A 13,478-nucleotide genomic window follows, 5' to 3' on the forward strand; every position below is an offset into this window, starting at 1 on the left:
CTTGTCTGAGACCCCTACCGTTAGCAAAAAACTTGCTAGTTTGACCATTGACAGCCACAGCCGTGTGTCCACCAGAAACCAACTGCATCAGGCGGTGCATTACAGGCCCCTCGAAACCCTTAGCCAGAAGGACTTGCCGAAGAAAGTTCCAACTCACCGAATCGTAAGCCTTCTCAAAATCAAGCTTAAGGACCACCGCCTTGGTCCCTCGAACCCGCAGGTCATGTATTATCTCATGTAAGCAAAGCACCCCGTCCAAGATGAACCTCCCTTTGATGAAAGCAGACTGGAAAGGGCTAATGGTCCGATGCGCTATGGGAGACAGCCTAGTGGCCATGCCCTTAGCAGGCATCTTGGCAAAGTTGTTGATTAAAGCAATAGGCCGAAACTGGGAGATGAGATCAGCGCCCTTGATTTTAGGTATGAGGGTGAGGACAGCGTAGTTAAGTCTAGACATGTCAACAGTGCCCAGCCAAAACCCTTGGATGACAGCAGAGATGAGGCCTTTTAGTTGGGGCCAGAACTGTCGAAAGAAAGGGATGGAGAAACCATCGGGGCCTAAAGCCGCGTTAGAGTTGGCAGTCCGAATAGTGTCAAAAATTTCCTCCTCAGAAGGGGGAATAAGCAGGAGCTCATTATCAGCGGGCGAAACCCTATCAAGGGGGGGCCAGAAGCCCGGGGCAAGCGAGAATCCGAGGTCAGGTTTAGCCGCAAGCAGATTAGAGAAGAATTGTACAACGTGCCGAAGAATGACCGATGGGTCCGAGACCCTAACACCATCAATAATGAGACTATCGATCAGGCATCTACGCCGTCTACCATTCGCAATGGCGAAGAAGTAAGCCGTGGGCGCATCACCCTTAAGGGTCCAATTAATCGTGCCCCTTTGCTTCCAATAAACTTCCTCTTGGCGGTGGATATCCAGAAGCGCCTTCTCAAGGCCATACCGAACTTGCCACTCGGCCTCCGAGAGCCCACCATTATCCGCACGGTTGTCAAGAGCGCTAATTTGGGCGCCCAGCCTAACTTTATCGCGCCTCGCCTCAGCAAAGTGGTTCTTGGACCAGCCCCTAAGAAATTTGCGAAGGAAGTACGAGACATGATGCCAATCATCCATAGGGCCAAAGGTACGGTGGGGAAAGATTAGACAGTCCAAGATCTTCTGAGCCAACATACTAGGGAACCCCTCCACTAATAGCTAGGACGCATCAAATTGGAATCTTTGGCAGCCACTGGGACGAAATCCGTCGTCTAGGATAAGGGGAGCGTGATCAGAGCCAACAATGGGGAGGGCACGAAGTGAGCATCGGGGAAAGAGACCATCCCAAGCAGGGCAGATAAAAACTCTATCAAGAACCGAGTGAATCGGACACGCCTGTCGATTAGTCCAAGTGTAATGGGCCCCAACCCTCGGAATTTCACGAATAGCCGTATCCCTGATGAAGGCATTAAAGGCCGCAGCCAACACCCAAGAAAAATTGGCAGAGCTCTTATCAGAAGGGTATCTTAACAGGTTAAAGTCACCCCCAATCGAGAGGGGGAGCTGACAGGAGTCTATTTTAGTAAAAATCTCATCCAAGAATATTTGAGGCAGGGAATGATCAGCCGGACCATAAACCACCATAAGTTCGAGAAGGGTATTGTTGGAACGAAGGGAAACTACCACACTAGCCCAGTAAATGCCATGGTCAAAAGCCACAAAATCGAAAGTATCATTATTAGTGCCCAAGAGAAAGCCACCTGACTGGCCAACGGAGGCCACAGAATTCCACCTGAATTTATCAATCCCAGCAATAGCCGAAAGTTCAGAAGGAAAGAAGGATGGTTTAAGGGTCTCAATGAGGCCAATAAAATCAATTTTTTCGGCACGCACTAAATCCTTCAGTTGGTCCCTGCGCCCCCTAGCGCAGAACCCTCTGATGTTCCAAAATAAAGCCTTCATCTGAAGGAGAGGTTTTTAATTCGAAGACTCGACCTGCACGGAGCCTTGCAGGTTTTAGCACGTTTCCCAGCCCCGCGTTTCTGAACCAGAGACACCTGACCCCTGTCAGCCTCCTCCGGTGCCCCTCCGGCCACAACCAGAGGGGCAGACACCCTGGCACCAACCTCCTTAGCCTTTGCAATATCAACCTGGGCACGCTCATTAGCACGGATCAGCTGCAACAAAGAGGAAGGGGAGCCCAAGCTAGCGTCTAAACAAATCCCCACATCATCTAATATCGTAATGAGGTGCTCATCGGATTGAGAGGGTAAAACTAGCCTAACAGGAGACGGAGCCAAAGGGGGGGGGGACGGAGATGGGAGCGAGCCCGAACCTGAGGGAGGAAGATCGCGCGCCGCCGCACGCCGAGCCGCCCGATCCACCACACATTCGCCACTGTTGGAGACACGACCACTCTTGCGAGCGGTGGAGGCAGGGGAGCGAACAGGCACCGGGGGGCCCGACCAGGAGAAGCAGCAGCCGAAGACGGGCCCGAGGCCGCCCCCAGATCCACCTCCAGCCGGCGACAGATCCCAGCCGCGGACTGCCTGGAGTCCCCCGAGGCCCTGCTCTTCGCGGAGAACTTCTTCACCGAGGACTTCTTCCTCTTTTTGGCCGCCGAAGGGCCCACCGGGGTTAGGTCTTCAATGCCGGAGAGCAAAGGGGAAGTGGGGCGAGCAGGCAGGTTGGAGCACGCCGCCGACAGGAGGGTGCCCTTCGATCCACCCGCAGCCGCCGGCCCACCCTCCACACCAGGCCCCGAGCCCCGAACCCCACCACCCGCCGGAGCCGGAGCACAATCCTTCATCAGATCTTGCTCAGCAGGAGACAGCCCATCCCATGCAGACTGGGTGAAACGAGGATCCGTACCATTCAACGAGTCCTCAGGACCCCCACCACCCTCCTTGCTTTTATCACCCGAGGCCGGGGGGAGGGGGAGGAGGAGGGGAGTCAGAGCCAGGCGCACCCTCCACCCGGACCCGAAGACGAAAACCACCAGCCGCCGGGGAAACATCAACAGTGCCACGAATGCATATCGGGTCCACACACCACACCCGAAGCCGAGCTGGTCCAAGAACAGATAGCGAAGCTAGGTCAACCTCAATTGGTTTCCCAATCAGCACCCCAAAAGCCATCAGGAAAGACGAGGTGCGCATGCTGGGAGGCACGTCATCCACTAACACCCAAACATCAGATAGAGAGGAAATGGTCTTTGACCCATTGGAAGCAGCTTTGACCGAGACCACAAGTTGGTTCAGAGGAAGTGTGAAGCTGGTGCAGGAAGACATCATGCGAAGACTCTCTTTAGAAGGAAAAGTGGCCGCAAACTCGAAATCAGAGAGTTGGCAAATCTGCCAATCCCAACCACCTTCATCCCACAAACGGAGTTCATCCAGGAGGGCTTGCGGAGAGATGCGCTTGTCCTGAACAGAAATGACACCAACATTGGACAGCGAGGGGTTGGGGGCAGCAACAGGAACTTCCTTGTCCAGGGCAAAGAACGAGCAGCCAGGGAGGATGATACCGTAGTGGATGAAAGAGGGAGGCTTGACCCTACTTTGGCAGTCCACCGTGAGGTGACCGTCCTCCCTACAGATGAGACAGAACGGAGGATTCTCGCAGCGGGATTGAAAGTGGCCAGGGCGATGACACGCGAAGCAGGCGAGGATGGGATTGGAAACCTGGGAGTGAGAGGAGTTGCAGCTCGCGCCACGAGAGGGTGGCGGGGGGAGGATGCCATCACCAGGAGGACCACCACCGGCCCCAGCGCCAGCGCCACGCCCCGCAGCCGCACCGAGCGGGCGCTGGACAGGGGCCCCCGAGCCGCCACGAGGGACGAAGCGGGACGGCCCGCCACGGCCCACCGCCGGCGCCCGCGGCGGCCCACCCGAGGGGGCAAGCGAGGAAGGAGACGAGGAAGGTCCCGAAGAACCCGCCCGGCTCCCCCGCGTCGCCTGTTCCCAGGGATCGACCACAGGCACCGGAGCAGAGGGCGCCAGGGGCGGAGGTGCCGACGGCCCGGATCCAGACGCACGAGGGGACGCGGCGCCCATCTCCGACCGCGAGGCCTGGAGCTTAGCGCGGAGCGACGCCTCATACTCCAGATCTGCAGCGGCGTCACCAGAATCGTCCTGCCCCCGCTTGAGACCAGAGACAGCCTCACTGGAGGACCCGCGGGAGCGATCCATCGCAGCCACCGACGCGAAGGGGAGAAGGAGGGGAGGAGGAGGCGTGGATCTGACGAAGCGGCGGATGGGGGAGCGGCGCCGTCGCAAGTCCGCGGCAGAAGCAGGAAACCCTAGAAAAGGGGGAGCCGAACCCCTCCGGACCCATATAAAGCCAGTGCCAGACAGGCCGGGTTCACCCAGAGGGGCCGAAGGGAGAGAGGGACGCAATTGGGCCGGCCTTGGCCCAAGAGGCGCGGAAACGAGGGGGGGGGGGAATCGACCACGGAACCCAGCGGAGGGACAAGCACAGGCCCACACGGCCCAGCACCAACCTGAGGAGCCCGACCCACGGCCCGTGGTACCAGCGCCAGCCCCGATCCCAGATCTAGGGTTAGCGCCGGCGCCGCCGCCGCCGGGGAGGGGAGGCCCACGGACGGCGACGAGCCAGGGCGAACCGCCACCGGAGGGGAAGGAACCGGCGAATCAAGGACAGCCACCCCAGGGCCCACCAGAGAGGGATCCGATGACCAAGAGGCGGTGCGCCGGCGCCCACGGCCAACACGGCACCAACCATCCGAACCCACACCCACCACGACCGGCCGACCCCGGCCCCCCGGAGCAAATTTACGCCGGCGGCCCGCCGCCATTAGGGACGACGACTCAGCCACCGAGGTCGGGCGGGGAAGGGAAGAAGGGACCTCGGAGTCGGATTCGGAGCCAGAATCGACCGAGCCCAAAGCCCAAAACCGGTTAGCCCGGGGCGCCTCCAGGGCCACCGGGCTGGGAGGGGGAGACACGGGAGGGAGGGGGTCGGGCCCTGCCGCCGGCGAGGAGCCCGGAGGGAGGCATGAGGGAGGAAGGGGGCTGGGGTTCACACGGGACTTGGACGCCTACGGAGGGGAGCCGCGAGCCGGCGACGCCCCAAGGGGGGGGAGCGCGAGAGGAGGGGAAGAGAGCGCCATCCGGACTTCCGTGAATCAACACCGTAATGTACAACTGTACACGCAGCTTGACTTAAATCCAAAGACAATATGAACACCAGGCTATGAATCAAGGAGAAATATAAGAAAACAGAGAGGAATTCACCCGAGGGAGATCATGGTGGGAGAACGCTGACCCGCGCTGACAGCGGCAGCTGAAATATGCACGCGATGTGAATTCACAGTCCTGGCACCACAGACTCGGAGGACCATGGCACGACACTTAGAAGGGGAACATAGCCCGAGCAATCCCCGAGGAATCACGCGGGGGAGGCGATCCGGTGGTATAGCCGGAGGGTTGTGAGACGGGACCCCGGCTGCCGCGCCGGACTGTAAACAGGGGACAGTCGATGGGTTCAGGACAGTGGTCCTGCCGGAGGGTATGAGATGGGATCATGGGATCCCGACCGCCACGCCGGAGTATATACATTGGGAAAAGGGAGTCGATCTGCCGATGGATTCAGCTGAATAGAGGGAGAGAGACGGACGCGGAGGAATTGATCCCGGGCACCAGTGATCCCGGATGAACAGTAAAATCCGAAAAAATAGTAAAAAAATTCAAAAAAATCTGAAATTTGTTGTCAAGAAACTTTGATGTTTTTTCTACATGCGTGCCAATTTTCGTGATGAAATGACATTTATGGAGGTGTCAGCAAAAAAAACAAAATCATGCTCCAAAAAAACTGTTTTTGGAAGCATTTTGAAGCATCGATTTTGTTTTTTTTGCCGAGACCTGCATGAATGTCATTTTGTCATGAAAATTTGCACGCATGTGAAAAATATATCAATGTTTGTTGCCAAAAAAAATTAGATTTTTTTGATCTTTTAAATATTTCTTTCGTTTGTACTGTAGCAAAGGGTGCATGTGAGCTCGAGCTCACAATAGCAGTTTCGCAAAGAAGCCGCTTTCTCACGGCGGGCTTTCCTAACCTTCCGCGCATCTGTATCCATATTATTCTGCTACGCTACCTGTTTTACACCTTGAGGTGGAGCCCCCCAGCTGCTATTTATTTTGAGAAAATGTACTACTTTGTGTTCTTCACGAGAGAACAAAATCAGTGGCTAGATGGCACCTTTTTCTTTGAGATTTTCGGCCTAGTCCCTTATAAAATGGGTCACTCTTTTTATGCGAGAAAATTTCTAATTTATTCATCAATGATTAAGGTAGTACAAAGAATACCGGAAGTACGAAGTACATCCAGGTCGGTAAACCACCTAGCAACGACTGCAAGCACTTGAGCGAGCCAAAGGCGCGCCACCGTCATCACGCCCTCCTCATTGGAGTCGGGCAAACATTGTTGTAGTAGACAGTCAAGAAGTCGTCGTGCTAAAACCCCACAGGACAACGCCCAGAACAGCAACCGCTGCTGATGAAGAGATGACTAGATCGGAAGGATCCAACCTGCTGACAGATAGACGTAGACGAATGAAGACTGAATCCAAACGGATCCATCGAAAGACAAACGCTGACCGAATCACACGAGATCCGTCGAAGACATACATCCACGCGTCCTGCAACGATGCTTGAAACATCTTCGGGACGGGGGCTAGGCGTGGAGGAATTTTATCTTAAGCCCGAAGCACATGCTCTGATGCTCACGAGCTCAACTAGGAGTTACTAATTTAAGGACCTTACTACAAAAGAGGCTACGTGCCTATGTAGAGCAGTGAATGGATGGACTGATACAGCATACTAGTATGTACCGACCCTTCTTATTTTAAGAGAGAAGATCTATACCGAGCTTGAACAACAGCTATGCTGATTTGGCCTGACTAGCAATCGACGGGTCAGGTACTCGATAAGCAACCTGTGCATGAAATAGAGAGTGTCAACCGGTGGGTCCATGCTTGAACATTTTCGCTGCAACTATTCAGAAATAGTAGACTCACAAATTTTGCCCTAGTTATCGTCTAGTCCAGCGTATCCTGCCATGGCGACAAACACATGATCCGTGCTTCCGGACAAGATCAAACTAGGAAGCTGGACGAAGCTTGGGCGGCACTGTGCAGGTCGCCCGGCGCATGGGCTGCACGTACGCTCTGCAGGAACTTGCACTGTGCGGGAATAAAGGGCTCTTTAATGAGGACGGCGACGTTCACCCGTGTGATCGGAAGCAAAGATTTTGGCAGGACTAGTGGTGCTACGTTTTATGTAGCCGGCCGATTTGATGTTTTAGGGCCTTAAATTACTCATAGGCTGGTATGCCTCGATCAGCGGGACATTTCGATTATCCATCTAGGCTGCGGTGAAGTGAGAGCTTTGCAAGGCAAAAATTCGCACAGGCACACGGCTGTAATCCTCCTGCAACCCTTGATCTGCGTTGTGATCTGAGCAGATGTTTCGGCGCAAATTGGTTGAAAAATGATGCAAATTCTTAGCCATCTTAATACGAGACAATATACATATTGAGTCAATAAAACTCATCCTTTGTCGATCTTCTTAGAGCTCCTTTACTGTACCCTGAAATGAACAGGCACCATTCATTTCTCTTAATCCAACGGTCTGTGCGATCTGGTACTCCAACAGCAGTCCGACGGAGTACTAACCGGGAAACAAGTGGAGTACCTCAGTTACAGGGGTAAAAGGATAATCCCCATCTCTGTTATAATTTATAGTGAGGGGCATTTTTTTAGGGAACTCGTGAGGGGCATTGAACCTAATCCATTCGTAGCCTACCCGCTCGCCCCCTCGTCTCCACCTCTCGCAGCGTGTTGTCCAACTCCGGTGACACCTTCTCCGGCCGGCGGCGTACGCCTCCGCCTTCTTCATGTACGCCTTCTCCATCTCAGGAGGAGGGCGGCGGACGCCTCCGCCTTCTCCAACTCCGGCGATAGCCTCTCCGGCAGCGGATGCGGCAGCGACGGTGGCCGTAGTTGGCGAGGCCACGGCAGCCACGGCAGCCGTAGGTGGCGGCCCAGCCTAAAAATCTGCACCAGGATGGCGGCATGCGGGCGTGTCGGCGGGTGGTGGCGCCAGGAACCGGTGGAGGGACGACGAGGGCAGGACTTGGGTGGCGGGGTCGAAGAACGTCGACCTGGAGACGACGAACGGCGGTGCTGCGCGGTGGTGTCTGTCACATCCCTAGTTCTGGTATGCTCAAGGCTAGCTAGTCATGTATGCATCATGTTTAAATTCCATTTAATTCTGAAATGAGGATTTGTGAAACCCTCGGAATCATTTCTGAAAATGACCCAAATAAAAAATTGCTCCAAAAAGGTCCAAAAAAATGTTCATGTTGCTCTCTGAAAATATTGAATAGAGATAAAAATCAAACCAATATTTTTAGGAGCTCATAAGTATTAATTTTGGGCATTTGGAATTAATGCATAATTATTTGCATTGGATATATATTTGGTTTATATATAATATATGTCCAAAAATTATGCCATTTATTGAGGAGCTCTGGAATAATGTCACTAGCCCCTACAAAAATTGGCATAAGAATATAAAATGGTTTAGTATTTTTATTAAACCAAACAAATGTCAAAAAATAGAAAAGAAAAATAAAAGGGAGAAGAGACTACCTGGACTTACCTGCAGCCCCTGTGCAGCCCGGCGGCCTAGCAGGCCGGCCCAGCCAGCTGGCGGCCCAGCCCAACTGCCAGGAGCTTCTTCAAGCTCCTGCCAGTAGGAGCAGCTGCGTGGCCGGCATGCCGCAACCGCGCCACCACCTCCTCCCTACCTGCCTGTCCTCCCTCTCGTTGCTCTGGATGCTCCACGCGACGCCATGCACCCCCCAAGCCTCCCTCACTCTCCCCCGGTCCTCTCCTCTCCTCTCCCTCGCTTTCTCTCTCGCGTCCGAACGTGCCCGCCGCCGCCGACGAGCACCACCGCGGCCACCGGCCACCCCTCGCCCTGCCGCTGCGCCCAGAAGCTCCGCCACATCGCCGGCTACCTCCCCGTCAAGCCACGCGCCTCGGGAGGCCCTGGAGAGCCGGCTCGCCGCCGTCTTCATCTCCGGTCGCCGGAGATTGTCTTCGCCGCCCCGCCGTCTTCAGCGTGTCCCCGAGCTCGCCGACAAGCCCGTCGAGTCTGCCGTGAGCATCTCCCCATTTCCCCTCTCTTCTCCCCCCTCGTTCCCGCGTCGTAGCCGTCATTTCCACCATGGCCGAAGCCATCGCCGCCGCAGCTCCTCGCCATCGTGGCCACAACCACCGCAGCCCACAGCCGAGCTCGCCGTTGCACTCAGTGCACTCTGGCGAGTCGCGCGCACCCGCTCACAGCCTCCCCCGTGCCCCGCAACATCAAAACCCCGATGGCCGAACTCCGGCTGCCGCACTCATCGTCGCCGACGTCGTTCTGGGCCACCTCCAGTGAAACCCCGTGCACCGTTGGATGCGGCACTCCGCCAGCTCCCCGTAGCTCCTCTCCCTGTGTCGTCTGGACGCCGGAACAACGACTCCGGCGAAGAACCGCCGCGGCTCGAGGTCGTCGCCGGCCGAACTCCGGCGAGGCCGACGTGGCTGTCATTAGCGCCTAATTCCGCAGCCTAAACTACCCCGCCAGCCGCTGACCGTGGGCCCCAGGGCCAAGTCAAACCCTGGTCGGTGCGGGTTTGACCCGGGCTTAACCACTGTGTCACTGACGTGTGGCCCCACACGTCAGGTTTGACCCTGGTCAGCCCCGGTTGACCTGCTGACGTCGTGCTGTCGTCATGCTGACACAGTTATCCATTTTCTGGGTTTAAAATAACTCAGAAAATTCCAGAAAATGATTTAAACTTCAAAAAATCATAGAAATTTAACCGTAGCTCAGATTGAAATAATTTATATATGAAAAATTATCAGAAAAATGCAATCTATCCATTTGTACTGGTTTCATGCATGACAAACCAACCTAAACCTCCTGTATAGGTGAAAACATGTTAATGGCATTTATAAAGGGCTTATTTTGGAGGTGCATTTGAATGTTTGGTTCAAATGGACTCCATCCAAATAACAGCTAGTTGCATTAGCTTAAACAGCATCACATCTACATGCCATGATCATGCATCATATTGTTGCATATGCTTGTGTATTGATTGCCGACACCGTTCCTTCTCGATAGGTCCTGCTCCGGAGAGTGCTCCAAAGTACCTGTCTAAGGAGCAGTGCCTTCCTTGTTGATCTCCCAGGCAAGCAAACCCCCTTGTTCATTCCGATACAATCCTACTCTCTCACTCCTGCTCTCAGTTATTGAATTAGGACAACAATGATTCAATTGCTACTTTGTGCTGCGGTAGTTGAACCCATTCCTCTGCATGACCTGTCATTGCCACAGTAAATAGTTGAAACCCACTAGCATGTGTAGGATTTGATTGAAGCCATTGTTGTGTTCCTACCATGCCATGCCTGCTATTGCTTAGAGTGTGTCAGGTCTGATTCATTGGGAATGAATTGGAGTGTTACAAAATGTTCTGATGCTGAAAGTGAAGTGTGTGAACATGATTTGGTAAAGGTAGCGGTGAGAGGCCATGTAGGAGTACATGGTGGATTGTCTCACTAGAACCGTCCTTAAGCACTGAGTTCTATGTGTGTTGTCCAATGACTCGATACTACCACACATTGGGCTTCGGGCGCTCCAAGCCCTCTCGACTTATTAACCAACTTGATCTCTGTCCAGGAGTCGCAACTAGTTTCTGATGTTTGTAGGTAGTGCTATTTTTCTACCGAGTGGCACCCGGCAGGGTGGGCTTGGGACAGACTAGGCACAGGTGGCACGGTGTACCAAGTGGCACCCGGATGGTGGGCTTGGGAATCCTGCTCACATCGTTTGGGGCCGTGAGCGACACACCGGCCGGATCTCCTTGCGGATGGAACCCGAATAGGCGATAAACCTGGACTAGAGTTTGTGTGGTTAGTCAGGTCATGGCCGACTCCCTCACCAGGCTTCCGCTTGAAGGTTGCCGATATACACGACGTGTACATGGTGGTAAGTGGCGAGAGCGTGTGTGAAGAAGTACACCCCTGCAGGGTTAACATGATCTATTCGAATAGCCGGGTCCGCGGTTATGGACTTCTTGGATGCTTACATGGTACATAGACAACTTGAAGTGGATACTCTGAAATGCTCAAGACAAGTGTGAGTGCTATGGATGGCCTTCTCGTAGGGAGACGGGGATGAATCCATATTAGTGTATTGTGTGGTGATTAGTGGACTCGTGTGCGCCATATCACCTCAAAGAAGTTTCTCGTAGTCGTAGAACAAGATAGCCACTGAGTCAAAGCTGGCTTGCTGAAACTAAACCCCACATTACCTTCTTGATACAAATGCATGTATGATAGGATCTGATGTAAGTCTTGCTGAGTACCTTTGTACTCATGTTGATTTATTTATGTTTTTGCAGCGGAGACTTCGGTCTTACTAGTTTACGTGGACTTCGACAAGTAGCTTGTACCTCAGCTACGATCTTGATTGGATGTTGTAGATAGTCAGGCTCTTCAGCCTTTTTCATTTGTAGATGTCTGTACTCCATGTAATGCTTCCGCTTGTTGCTTGTTTGCTCTGAATGTTGGGTCATGTGACCCTTGCTTATAATAATGCTATGATGGCTCTTTGAGCCTTATCTATATGAGTTGTTGAGTTATGTTGTGATGCCATGTTGTACAACACATACTTGCATGTTATGCGTATGTGTAATGTGTATTGCTATGTGTGGGATCTGACTATCTAGTTGTTTATCCTTAGTAGCCTCTCTTACCGGGAAATGTCTCCTAGTGCTTCCACTGAGCCCTGGTAGCTTGCTACTGCTCCGGAACACTTAGGCTGATCGGCATGTGTCCTTCTTCGTTCATGTGTCTGTCCCTTCGGGGAAATGTCACGTGGTGTCTACCGGAGTCCTGTTAGCCTGCTACAGCCCAGTTTACCGGAGTCCTGCTAGCCCAGTTGCTACAGCCCGGATTCACTCACTGATGACCGACATGTTCGTTGCTGGGTCATGTATGCCTGTCCCTGTAAGTTAGTGCCACTTTGGGTTCACGACTAGCCATGTCAGCCCGGGTTCTTTGTCATATGGATGCTAGCGACACTATCGTATACGTGTGCCAAAAGGCGCAAACGGTCCCGGGCATGGTAAGGCGACACCCGTGGGAATACCGTGTGTGAGGCCGCAAAGTGATATGAGGTGTTACATGCTAGATCGGTGTGGCATAGAATCGGGGTCCTGACAGCTTTGGTATCAGAGCCTGACTGCCTGTAGGATAACTAAGCCAAACTGGTCGAAGTTGAGTCTAGAAATTCTTTAGTTATGTAAGGGAATTGATTGTGGGAAGGAACGTAAGGCTTTTTTTACTCCTTATACCTCATGGCCTTCTGATCTGAGTCATCCTATCTTTCCTAACGGGGTTAAGGAACTAGGCTTCTCTTCCGTCTATCAGGATCACGTGTTACTACTCCGTAGTCCCATAGGATTGGTTGATCAGAGTCAGACCCCAGTTTCGAGTACTTTTGGTGTAACCTGTTCAGTATTATCTCAGAACCTTGAGTGGTGATGTTGAGTTATTGTTCTACCCCATTTTTAGCAGGATGTCTCATTCTGAGCATTTTACTGTCGTTATGCTGCCGGAATTGCCCTAGGAGTTTGAGAGTTACTAATTTCCTTGTCCTACATTCTACAGCCTATAGTTGATGCTGATTCCGTCCTTGGTTTCGTTTCTCAGGATGTCATCAGTTAAGCGAAGTTCTGTTGTTAGTAGCCAGAACCATGGAGATGGTAGGGACGAGGATCCTCCCGACCAACCTTCGTTGACAGAGTTCATGCTAGAGATGGAGAGGAACAAGCGTGAGTCTAACCGCTTGTTGGCACGTATTGAGGAGAACACCGCACATCAGTTCAAAGGGTCTGCAACCATTCATGACTTCATCCGCTTGCACCCACCTACGTTTCATCATTCCATCGAGCCACTCGATGCTGATGACTGGCTCCGTAGCATCACTCATAAGTTGCGTTCCGTGAACGTAGCTGAAGATGACAAGGTCACCTATGCCACATTACACCTGGAAGGTCCTGCTAGTCTTTGGTGGCAGAACTATGAGGCTATGCTTCCAGCTGGCCAGATTCCTACCTGGAGGGATTTCATTGAGGCTTTTCGCGAGCATCACATTCCTGAGGCCCTCATCGATCGCAAGAGAGAAGAGTTCTGTAGTTTCACCCAGAGTAAGATGGCTGTTGATGCTTATAGTAGAGAGTTTGAGAACCTCGCCCGCTATGCCACAGAAGAAGTGTCCACGGACGCCAAGAAGCAGGCTAGGTTCCGGAAGGGTCTCAACCCCAAGTTGCGTCGTGATCTCCACCTACATCATTGTGATACATTCCAAGCTCTTGCGAACAAGGCCATTAATGCAGAGACAACTCAGCTCACTTACGAGGA

This window comes from Triticum aestivum, chromosome 3B, assembly GCF_018294505.1.
Source record: "Triticum aestivum cultivar Chinese Spring chromosome 3B, IWGSC CS RefSeq v2.1, whole genome shotgun sequence".
Lineage (NCBI taxonomy): Eukaryota > Viridiplantae > Streptophyta > Magnoliopsida > Poales > Poaceae > Triticum > Triticum aestivum.